The following is a 12,786-nucleotide window of genomic DNA, read 5'->3' as shown; positions in this document are numbered from 1 at the left end:
TGAGAAAATTTAAATGCTAATGATGTTTTCTCTTGATTATGTATCAGAAATGCTTACTATGTTAGGCAATATTTTGGTATGAAGTCTGGCTTAATTTCCTCTATTTTGAGGGAAATTTTCTTTAGCTCCTCTCTAACTCATAGGGATTTAGGAAAATTTTTCTTGGCCTTTCCTTTTGATTTCTTCTTCAAGAAGCTGATACCAAGACAAGGATCAAAAGGAGAATCAGACAGAAGGGAGAGGAGCTTAAAAAGACTGAATGTCATTCCCATTTCCATGAGGACTAACATAATGTAACAGGAAAACTCTTGGATTGAGAATCAGGAGCTTTGGGTACTAGTCCCAGCTTTGCTAGCAATTAGCTAGGTGATTTCACGCAGGTAACTTCACCCTTCTGGCCAGGAGTGTGCTGGTAAATGTTTAACAACTGACTTTCCAACAACAACCACCACAACAAAAAGGTGTACCCATGACAGACTTTTAAATTTAAATTGCATTATTGACATTTTCTCCATTACTTTCTTAAGAGCAGATAATGAACAAAATTTATAGTTTGCTGATTTGTGAGGTTTAAATGCTCACACTGAAAATTTAACAATAGCCCTCATGAGTCAGGTTGAGCTGCCTCTAGCACACCACTGCTTCTTGGCCTGTTTCTTCAAATATCAGATGAAAGGTTTTAATATATCAATCAACAAGACAAACAAACAAGACAAACAAAAAGAGCTTTACTAGGTGCCAGGAACTACGCTAAGTGCGGGAGAAACACACACAAAAAAAACAGTGGGGTGGGGTGGTGGCCACAAAAACAGTCTCTCTTCTCAAGGGGCTTTCATTCTAAAGGGCAGTCAAAATGTGTAAATCAGAACATAGAAGATAAATATAAAATACATTTTTTTCATTGGAGTAGATAGGAGGCAACCCTAGAGTGAACTGCACTTCACCTGTGGGGATCAGGAATGACTTTTGGAGGAGGTACTTGAGCAGAGTCTTCAAGGAAGCCAGGGATTCTAAGAGTTGAAAGTTGAGAGGGAGAGTTTTCTTCATAAGGGGAACAGCCTATGCCAAGGCACAGAGATGGGAACTGCAGTGTTGTGTTTGAGGAACAATAAATGGGCCAGTATAGTTGGATTGGGCTAAGGCGATTGGAAAGATAGGAAGGGATCAAGTTGGGAAAAGCTTTAAAAGCCAACCAATGGCCATTTTCGGAATGTGAGATGAGGATGAGGGGAGAAGCAGCTCTCAGAGAATGACTTCAAATTTTTTTTCAGTGAAGTATGAGGCAAGGTTCTCAATAGAGAGAGTGAGGGGGAGTTGTGTGGGAGACTTGAGGAGAGAACAAAAGGTTTGCATCTGTTGTTGTGGCAAGATTGGGAATCAAGTAGCAAGGCATAGTAGGACAGGGGTAAAGGCAGAGTCTGGAAATGGCAAGGGGTGTAAGTAGTATTCCAACTCTGCCACAAGGATTGTTGAGTGAAGATAATAATTGAAAGCGCAACATGTATTGGAGAGGGTGACAAGGGAAACAGTGACATCAGAAGAAGCCAAGTATCAGTTAACTCCAAAAGATGGAATGAGTGAGAAAAGAAGAGATTTAAGGTGGAAGAAAGGTTGTTAATCATGGAGCAGTGATGCAGAAGGCACAGTGGAAGAAGGGGAAGATGGATCTGGAGCGGGACTTGGAAGGGTTGGTTTGAGGGGAATAGGAACGAAGGCAGATACTTGAGTTTGGGGGAAGGTCTATTCTTCTAGGGCTTGGGGTTCAATATCATAAGGACAGGAAGAGTAGGAAGGCCTGGGTGTAAGCTAACCACTGGGTAATGAGTCCAGGCAGAATAACGGGGAGGTAGGCTGATGAAATCAGGTGATCAGAAGATTCAAGGTTGATGGTTTGTATCAGCACAACCCTCACTTGCCTGACCTTTGTAGTGTGGCCCTAGCCTTATTTTCCTGTTGATACCAGATAATCTCTAAAGTCCCTTCTCAGTGCTAAAATTTTTGACCTTATAGGCTTTTATCTTTTTTACTGCATGAAGAAATCTAAAGAAGGATGTATGTTTTTTGAGAGGTAACAGGGAAGGCGAAGAAGTAGGAACCTTTAGCAATCATGAGACCATAGTTTTAGATTTGAAAGAAACCTCAGAGGCCATCTAGTCCATTTTACAGATGAGGAAACTGAGGACCCAAGAGGCTGAATGCCTTATAAGTGTCAAGTATGGGATCTGGGAGGTAGCTAGGTGGCTGAGTGGAGAGAGCATCCAGCCTAAAGTTAGGAAGACTCAGCTTCCCGAGTTCAAATATGGCCTCAGACACTTACTGACTGTGGGCATCACTTAACACTGTTTGCCTCAGTTTCCTCATCTGTTATCATTTGTCCTTCATTCTCAAAAAGGATGTCATTACATCAGGAGGGTGATGACTTGTATGTGTGTTATATTTGAGTGAGGCATGGCGGTGCAAAGTCACCAGCCTCATTCTCTCCTCCATGGTCATCAGAGTCTAGTGGCAAGACATAGGTCTAGATGACTGGTGATGCTCCCCCCTCCTCATGCACAAAATGAACTGGAGAAGGGAATGGCAAACCACTCCAACATCTTTGCCAAGAAAATCCCAAATGGGGTCACAAAGAATCAGACACAACCCAACAACAGCAACAAGAATAATGGGATCTGGATGTGGAGGAAGCCAGGTGGAATAAACAGTGGCAGCAGTGAACTGAGGGAATCAATGGGCTAAATCATGAGGTTGGTAAGAAAGAAAGAAGTTAGGCCAGAAGGAGACAGCTCAGGACTGATAAATATCTCCAAGAACTTAACATTGGCAGAACTGAATTGTATAGCACCAAGTTGCCTCCTACAAATTTCCAAGTATAAACTTGTAGGTATTTGTAAGGGAGGAAGCAGTACCTTGGAGGAAGAAAAATACTAGATTTGAAGTTAGGACCCAAAAGTTTGAATCATGGCTATGATATGTACTAGCTGTGTGACCATAGGCAAGTCATTTCACCTCTCTAAATCTCAACTTTCTCATCTATAAAATGTAGATAATAATATTAATACTACCTATGTCACAGATTCGTCATGAAATGTGCTTTTACTCTGTGAATCTTTAGGTGCCACATAAATGTGAGATATCTTTATGGCTGAATTAATACTGTTATTATTTGCTGCTTAATATAATTCTTATAGCTGATCAGAGCTAATATTTTAGGGAGAGGAGCTTTCTGAAGCTTTCCCTAACTTCCAGCTTTGGCTTTGTTTCAAGAACTACAGGGAAAGTTTGAATCAAAAAGTCCTAGTATAGGACTTTGATTCTAGTCTTTACCTGCTTTCAGCTTATCAGGGAAACGACATCAATTTGCTTTCTAGTATTTCTTTTTAGAGTCTCTTTTGTTTTTGTTTCATTTAATTTTCTCTCTTTTCTTTGTTATGAACATCTTTATCATACATTTATTAGTGCCTAATAGGAGTGAGAAGCTGTACTAGAGAGTAGTTTCCATTGTGTTCTTTTTCTATTCCTTATGATTCTAGGCCATAAGAAACCAAGACTCCCTTACTTATAAACTTAGAAATTTATAACTGAAGGTTTATAGGAGTCAGTGTGGTACTATTCAATCCAATATTACCTGTGTTAAATTCCCGGACATCTTTCTAGCCCGACTTCTTTCTTTCCTGTCAGCTTCATGCCTTGGCCCACTGGTTCCCTTGGTTCACTGCTATTGCCTTTATTCTACCTGGATTCCTCTAAGTCCAGATTCCAGACTTGACGCTGTCTGTGTGTAAGTCATTAAATTTCTCTGGGCCTCAGTTTCCTTGCCTGTAAAGTGAGGTGGTTACACTACATGGCTTTTGTGTGTGCCCATATCACATGCCTCAATCTGATGGTATTTTTGCAATCATGGACTTTCTAGGTAGCTAGCTAATATCTGTCTGATATTTAAGCAAACAATTAAATTCAACAAACGACTACCTACTTAGCCTAGGCACAAGCCTAGAGCTGAATTGTTAAATGGATTAGTTTACTAGAGCTACAACAGGCTTCTGACAGATTATATATCCTGGTCTCTATAAGTGACTTGTTTTGACTGTTAAAAGGACCAAATATCCTTTTTCCTTCTTATCATTTCAAAATACATTTGTACAGATCACAAATCATTTAAAAAGATAATCTATATAAGGGATGTAACTCCTTTACTTTAACAAGATTCACATTCCCTGAAAGCTAGGACCATGTCATATCCTTCTGTCTCATTCCTATCAGCATTTGGCAGAATTCTGGGCACACTATAGTGGTGCTTGATATGATACTGAATTGAAACAAATTGTTGAAAGTTGGAAATCATTATAGATTTTGCAAATACTGACCAACAAAGCTCAGGAAGTTGTACAGAATCGTGGGTAAGTTTGTACAACAAAACAACATTTAAATAATTGCTATAGTTCTTGTTTATTTTGCTTTTTTTATAGTCTCTAGGCTAAACATAAAAAATGAAAACGGTATTCAAATTGTCATGTAGTGACTTTAAAAAATTGGATGTGCTGACTCTTTTTAAAAAAGAGTACCCTAATCTCAATTTTCCTGAGAAAACTAGAATGCTTCCAAAATAGTGGTAATAGTTATTTAGGGAAATAATGGTTGTTTTCCTAAATTATATATTTACTTACAAGTACTAAACTCTGCTAGTAAGTGGATGAAGTACAATTTAAGAATAAGGAACCAATATAAAAAAAATTCCATTTAAACCTAAATGATTCAACATAAATGAGTTTGTACAATTGATTTCTAAACCTCAGTATTCCTTCCTTCATGATTATTGGTGGTTCCCATCACTGTTTGATTGCAATGGCAGACAATAACTCAGCTTTTTTGTGGGCCTTCAGTTGGCATTCTTAGTTTTGGAATTACACATCATAGGCCACAAAAATGAAGTCATAGCCATAATGCATTAAAGGAATGAAGGACATGTTCCACTTTCTGGAATACTATTTTTATTTTTGTTTTGGTAGGGCCCACAGACCCTCTTTTTGTTAAAATATATTTTTAAAGTTATGAATTTGATATATATTTTTAAAGTTATGAACTTGATACAGGCAGCATGGCATGGCAGAACCTAGCTTGCCTCAAAGCCAAGAAGAACTGGGTTCAAGTCTCACCCCTGATACATACTGGCTCTGTAAGCCCAGGGAAATCACTGAATCATTTGTTTACACTCTCTAAAGCTAACCTGCAATGGTTGAGGGAGTTTCCACATCCTAGAATTCCATATACCAATGAAATCACAGGTTTAGTTCCTATACCATTATTGACGAATATCATTGAACATAAAGAACAATAAATATGAAACTATGTTCCTTTGTAGTGTAGTTTTGTCCAACCCCTTTTCATAATTTCCCCAAGGTTCTTTTCTCTAAGTCAAAGACATTAGTTAGCTTAATGTCTTTAGAAAGTTATGGTATACCAGTTTGAGAATGTGTATATGTTCCCCATTAAAACAGTGACCTTTAAGAACTCGAATGCCAAACACAAAAGATAAAAAGCTGGAAAGGACATCAGAGATCACCTATTTCAAATATTTCATTTTATATACCAATCAATCAATACTTTTTTTTTTTTGGCAATTGGGGTTAAGTGACTTGGTCACAGAGCTAGTAAGTGTCAAGTGTTTGGTCTGAGGTCAGATTTGAACTCAGGGCCTCCTGACTTCAGGACTGGTGCTCTATCTGCTATGCCACCTAGCTGCCCCCAGTCACTTTGCAAAGCCCTTAACAAATATTTTAGGCAATCATTTGATCATTTGATTGCCTAAATCAAATCATTTGATTTTCACAACAACCCTGGGATATATGTGCTATTATTACCCCCATTTTACAGTTGCGTACAGTAAACTGAAGCAGAAGTTAAGTGACTTGCCCAGGGTCACAAAGCTAGTAAGTGAAGGATGCCAGTCTGCTTGTGTGTTGGTATATATGTGACTGTGAATGCAAGTGCCAGAACAGATATGCTGCTGAATGCACCACAACTATGGTTCTGGAATTGAACTCAGCTCTTCCTGACTCCCAGAGGTTCCCAAAGTGGAATGATCCAGGTGGGTGGTAGTAGCCTTGAGTACAATTGGGGGGCATTGAACAAAAATGAAGTCATAGCCATAAGGAAAGCATAAGGAAAGAAGACAATTTTGAAAAACTGTTCGTACATGTTACATCTGTCATGTAATAGAGTTAAAGTTGTAGTGATTACATTATTTTCCATATAAACACACAAAATGCAAGTTATAACCGATCAGTGGTCAAGTCCACCAATAAGTCTTAACAAGCAAGTGTTGGAAGGTGAGTATGTTGTACATTGTCATGAGGTCCAGCATGCATTGGCAGGAATCTGTGCACGTAATGACTTGTTTACAATACGACATGATACTTACGTATGTGACATAATATTGTGTCATCAAAATTTCAATGCAGGAAAGACCCCACAAATTTACAATAAATTATTATACTTAAGATAGTTTACTTAAAAACCAATTTTACATATTTTTTGAAATGACACAAATTTTAAAAAAATTAATGGGTTAAAGAAAGTAGATTTCCAGGGGGATGCTGAGTAATTTTTTTAAAGAGGGCTAAATAAGCTTGGGAACCTCTGCTCTAGTACCAGTGTGCTCAATCCATTGTGTCACTTTGCATACTTATTGGAGGCGAAGTGACTTTTCCAAGGCCAAACAGGTACTAAATTGCAGAACCGGTACTCAAATACAGATTCTCTGACTCCAAATTCAGCACCCTGCTGTTTTTCTTCATCTACAAAAATGTCTCCTACCACCCATTTTACAGATGAGTAAACTGGAATTTAAAGACGTTTACCTATACAAACCTAGACTGGAAGGTGAATTAATTTTGGCCCAGATGTAATTGACTTGCCCAAGGTCACATAGATACTAAGTATCAGACAGAACTTAAATCTAGGTCTTCTGAGTCTTTTGACTCTAAATTCACACAGGGTTCTTTTCATTATGTTAGCTTTTGGGAAGTTGTATACAAGATTTTTGTTTGTTTTTTTATTTTTACCACATTCTGAGAAATTGAGTCTTAAGTCCATGAAAAAAAAAAAAGAATATCTGAACGTTGCCAAGAAGGTACTGGCTACTGAGAACACAAATCTTAGCTACTGCTAGCTTAGAATGCCACTGTTACATTTTAACACATATAACACACCAAAGTTCTATTACACAGAACATATGATACATTTGAATGCTGTGCTTTAAAAAGTGACATCAAATATTTATTGAAAACCTACTTCATTCAATAATATAAAAATATTTGTACTGAAATACATAAAATATTTTCTAATAATGTAAATTAAAAAAAAATTACGTATAAAGAAACCCAAAACCTTTCCAAATGATTCTATAGGTAGTAATACATGTTTAGGCACATAGAATGATTACCTAAATGATTATTCCACACAAATATGGCAAGCATACTGAAATCATACTTTGCTTTAAGAGAATCTAATATATGTGAAAATCCAGATTTATTTAAAAAAAACAGGTACCAAGAAAGGATTTATCACAAAATTCCTTTAAAATCCAAACTCTTTGAAATGTATACAAAATTTGTCTGATTTACAAAAAAATGATTTTCATGCAACTTTTCAAGACCACATTTATTGTATTTATTGTGTTGTACATCTGCATCCAATTGTAGAGTGGTAGAGTTGTGTGTGTGTGTGTGTATGTGTGTGTGTGTGTGTGTATGTGTTTTGGCAATTTTCCACTAAGCACCTATACACATTTTATTAGCTATAATAAATATAACAGTGTGATATGAAATTTCTACAGATAGTTGTATCATATTATTTCCTGCTTTAAAAATAGTGATTTCCTATTGCTTTTAAAATAAAGTCCAAAACTCATTAGTCTGTTTGTTAATTAAGACTTTTTGGCTCAATTTGGGAAGCAATCTTTACTGTCCTATCTCAGACACAAACCAGTTTTGTGACCCTGGCCAAGTCACTTAAATTCTCACGCTCAATAAAACCAAGACCATAAATTTTAGAGAAAGCGTCAACCTGCATTGATAGAGGGATACCTTATCCTGGCATTTCCTATACCAATCACATCACAGAGCTAGTCCCTATCCCTGTCCCAAGTGGTTATGAGGTAGCATGGTACAGTAGAAAGGGTACTGTATCTGGAGTCACAAGACCCTAGATGGAATTCTGGCTCTACCACTTATCATTTACCACCTGTGTAACTTTGGGTGAGCCATTTAATGGCAATGGGCCTGTTTCTTCATCTGTTATATGGAAGAATGTGACTAAGGTCCCTCTCAGCTCTAAATGTATGACCCTAATATGGAGCCTCTACCTTGAGGACAGGGGTATCATCATGTTATTTTTCAGTAGTTTCAGTCATATCAGATCCTTTGTGACTTCACTTGGGGTTTTCTTGGCAAAGATACTAGAGTGGTTTGCCATTCTTCTCCAGCCCATCTGAGGAAACTGAGGCAAACAGAGTTAAGTGACTTGCCCAGAGTCACACAGCTAGTAAGTGTTTGAGGCTGGATTTGAACTTAAGATGAATCTTCCTGACTCCAGCCCTGGCATGCTATTCATTGTGCCACCTAGCTGCCCTATTCCCATTAATTTATCTTAAACTGACTCCTTTTCACAAGGTAATGGTGTATTGATCAAGGTCACCTTCTTCGGAGACATTGACATTAAGGATAACTATAGAGGTGCAAGTTTCTAGCTCTGGAATGGAATTATTTTAAGTGCTAGTTCTTTTTAGTGTTTGTATACATATTTACCTTTGAAAGGCCTTGAACTGAACAATGAACTGTACCCAGATTGGATAGGAGGAAGAGAGCAGACAGAGTTGTATTTGGGAAATTGAATAGCACTTCCAATAATTCCAAGTTGTTCCCTGATTAAAAAAAAAACACTCTTTTTAATGCCAATACTCCTCCAGCAATGCTATTTGGCTGGGATTTTTTTTTGAAGAATCAAAATTGTAGGTGATCCAGAAAGCAAATGATATATACATGTGAGGTATAATCTAATACCTCCAGTAGGTTGTAATATATATAAATACACACACACACACACACACACACACACACACACACACACATATATATATTTATATATATACACCCCCCCCCAAAAGTAGGATTGGATAAGGAGGTGGGCAAGAGTGAGGTATGACAGACATCTCAAGTACTGTACTGATACCCAAAGGTTGTCAGAAGTCCCATCATCTCTAGCACAACGAAAAGATTCTTACTGGAGGGTTTGCAAGTGGTCATAGATGAGAGCTGCAGAACAGAAAGCACAGATAGGCTGAGATCTTCAAGACTTGCTGGAGCTACAAGTGGCATGCCCGCAGAGAATACACCTGTTTATCAATTGCTATTTACCTATGACACTTTGAGAGGACTATACATCTCCTCTTTCAAACTCTGGACAACTCTGACAGACCCTTCATGCAGGCTGAGGACATTGATCTCTGACAATGAGGAGAGAGCCCCATACAATGGACTTTGAGACTCAGATTACATATGTATATTGGAATTAAGTAACGTACAATGTATTTAAGATTTTTATAGCGTTCTTAATCTTCTTTGGCTCTGCTACAGTTTTAACAGTATCACTTCCTAATCTTCACTTTTATGGGGGAATAGAAAGGCCTTCCTAGAAATCTATGAGCCCTGCATATCTAATACTGCTATTCCATGTCTCTGGATATTAGAGACCAATCATCGAATAATTGGTTTTGGAATCTTAGATTCAACTATTTAGCATTTCAAATTCTGTTCACTAACTGTATAGCTAAACCTGATCCTGTGCTTCTCAATTCTCAGTTGATAGATTTGGCTGCTTAACATGGAACATGGTTTTATTTGTGTAAACCCTTTTATCAGAAATTCTGAGAATAGATTATACCCTAGTAACTATTATGTATAACTTTGCATATAGTTGTGTTTTTTTTTTGAGGGAGTAAATTGAGAGAAATTTGGGTTACCATACTCAATTCAGAAATTTGTCACAAATTCAAATTCAGGAAACACTCAAATACCTATTATGGATAGAACCCTTATTTAATTTTTAACAAAATGTGACAATTTATACAGAAAAGTAGAACATGAAGTAGGAAGAAAACTTAATTTGGAATCGGAGGACTTCAGTTCAAATCTCGGGCTCTTAGCCTATTGTATGACTCTGGACTTGTGTTCTCACACGAAAAAAGGTATGTGTGTGGGGGGATGTGAAGAAGGGAGAGTTTGACTGATGTTCTTTCCTCTAAAGGTCCCTTTAAGCTTTGCAATCTATGATTTGTGAAAGTTACACTTATAGGTTTCAGTAGGTGTGTTCTTGACACCCGTAAAGAGTTTCTTTGTACTTTCAAATCTTCAGCCCCTAAGAGCCTCTTGGAGATACATTAAAGGAGCATCCAGCTCATTGTGTATGTAAGCCGCCTTTCCTTCTAACCATTACCTTCACTCATCTATTAACCACTCTACTTCTCCTCAACCCATCCCACACTTCCCATTTACTTTTCCATCTACTTACTCAGTCCCACCCATTAAACCTTATGTGCTCTAAGTGCACATTTCTATATGTACTTAAGAGGGCAGGTTTATTTCTGTTCTTGTATTAATTGCTTTTTACATCAGTATGATAAAACTTGAATTATATTAGGAATTTAAGTAGTTATTTTCTTTGGCTCAGTTACCTATAACATAGACAATGGTCTTTCTGCCAGGATATCAGGTGCCCTCTAGGGGGAACTCAATTGTTGAATTTACACATACATAGAAATACATAAAACTACACAACAGATACATTTCCATTTTGATGCATGCATACAGTAGCGCACCAGAATCAGCTCAAAATACACAAATAAACAGATGGTCAGAGTGTGCAAAAAGGTGCTTTGGAGTAGAAGAGAAAGTGTCCATTATCAGGCCAAGGGATTTGGTCCTCTGTTACAATTATACACTTTTGGAACATACCACAGGTAAGAAACAAATGATTAAAAATAACTTGCCCTTACATACTACCCTTTGATCTAAAGTTTCCAAGCCGACTACAGCTATAATTATCCCTGTTTCACCAGGGCCTAAGGATATCCGGTATGACTCCGTTCCCCCTCACGTGTTTTTGGAGCCACTCACTGAATTGCAGCTATTTATGAGCACACACTTCATCCCCGGGCTGCACTCTGGGAACAGAGTCGGGGTGATCTCATTGCTCTCGGGTGTTTTCCGGGGCAGAGAATGTAGGGTCGTGCGCACAGGGCCCATTTACGGATCTCAAACAATAAGGATTAAAGACTAATGGGCACAAGAGGGAGGGAACGTCCAGGGCCGTTCCTTTTCTCCGCAGTTCAGGTTCCCGCACCGTGCGCCCCAAGGACCGTCTGTACAGGGAACTGCGCTCCTCTGGGCCGCGGCCTTGGGCCAGAGGATGACGCGAGGCCCGGCGCGCCGCCTCCTGCTGCGCTGCAGGAGAGGGCGGGGTCGCCAGTTCCCAGGAAGGAAGAACCTCGGTGCCCTGGGAGTTACAAGTACGGAACACGAGTTTCTCACCACCCCTCCCCCCCACGCACACGCACGCACACGCCTGCGCGGGCAGGGATCAAGGATTTAGCCACTGGAGCAACAGGGCCCTCAGGCTGTAGAGACCTATGCGCCACTGGTCCCGACCATTACGTAGAGAATGCGTGAGAGTCTGCTCCACCCCATATCTGCGGCTTTCAAACAGCCAGGGCAGAACTCGCCCAACCCCGTCCGTCCACCCAGGGGAGGTTCCGCCACGACCACAACCCTGCTCATTCCGCCTCGCCGAAGCCACGCTGGCCAATCAAGCTCAGCCAAGGTCTTGCGATAGGCCCAAAGCAGGTTTGGATTGGCCGAGCTCAAAGAGTTCACGCTCCCTCCCCTTCCCTCTCCCCTTCCCCTTTCCCCTCTCCGGCGCACAGCGGCCGTCATCCAATAAGAAAGAGCATTATAGGTCTTCGCCCTCCCTGCTTCCCACCCCGCCTCGGTGAGGGATGGGACAATCCGGGCTGGCTGGGATGTCCTCGGAAGCCCCCTTCCCTCAGCCAATCAGTGAGCGATGTGGTTCCACCTCCCAGCGGAGTTTTTCAACCAATGACAGAGCAGCCGAGGCGCAGGGTCGCACGCCTTCCTGGGGCTTTTAAGCATTCTGGGCCTCTCCGCATTTTTTCAGCTAGAGCAGGCGGCTGGGAAGCCTTTAATTGGCCATTGCTGCCGTTGACGAGTTTCAGCCATTGCCTGTGACCTAACCAGGAAACTTGGCTTTCCAACTCCTTCCTCCTCCTTCACCTCCTCTTCCTCAGTGGGCAGTCTTCGGCTCCTTCCGTTGCCTCGGGGCGTAGGGGGTTGGGAGGGGAGGGTTCTCTAGCAGACGCTTTCGATTGGCTCCTGCAGCCCTTCGGCTATTTCCGGAGGGAGCAGCGAACAGACAACGCCCTCTGATTGGTTCGGGTCGTCGTTCGGCCGAAGAGGGCGGGAGGTGTGCGAGGCCCGGGCTTCGGCCGGCAATTCCCAGACGCCTGTTACGCGGGCGGTGGGGGCTCTGGGTAGTATTGGGCTGGGCTGGGCTAGGGAGGAGGAAGGAGGAGGCGGAGGTGAGCGGGGGGGAGGAGGAGCAGGCGAGGGGAGGGGGAGCTAGGAGGCTGCGCAGTAGGTGCTTCTCATACAGAGCAGCCCCCGACCCTGGTGAATGCGGGCAGGAGCCGCTGCTGCCCGGACCGAGTGACAAAGG

The sequence above is a fragment of the Phascolarctos cinereus genome, unplaced genomic scaffold (assembly GCF_003287225.1).
Source record: "Phascolarctos cinereus isolate Bilbo 61053 unplaced genomic scaffold, phaCin_HiC Scaffold_726;HRSCAF=1367, whole genome shotgun sequence".
Taxonomy (NCBI): Eukaryota; Metazoa; Chordata; class Mammalia; order Diprotodontia; family Phascolarctidae; genus Phascolarctos; species Phascolarctos cinereus.
Note: the sequence above shows the minus strand (reverse complement) of the source record.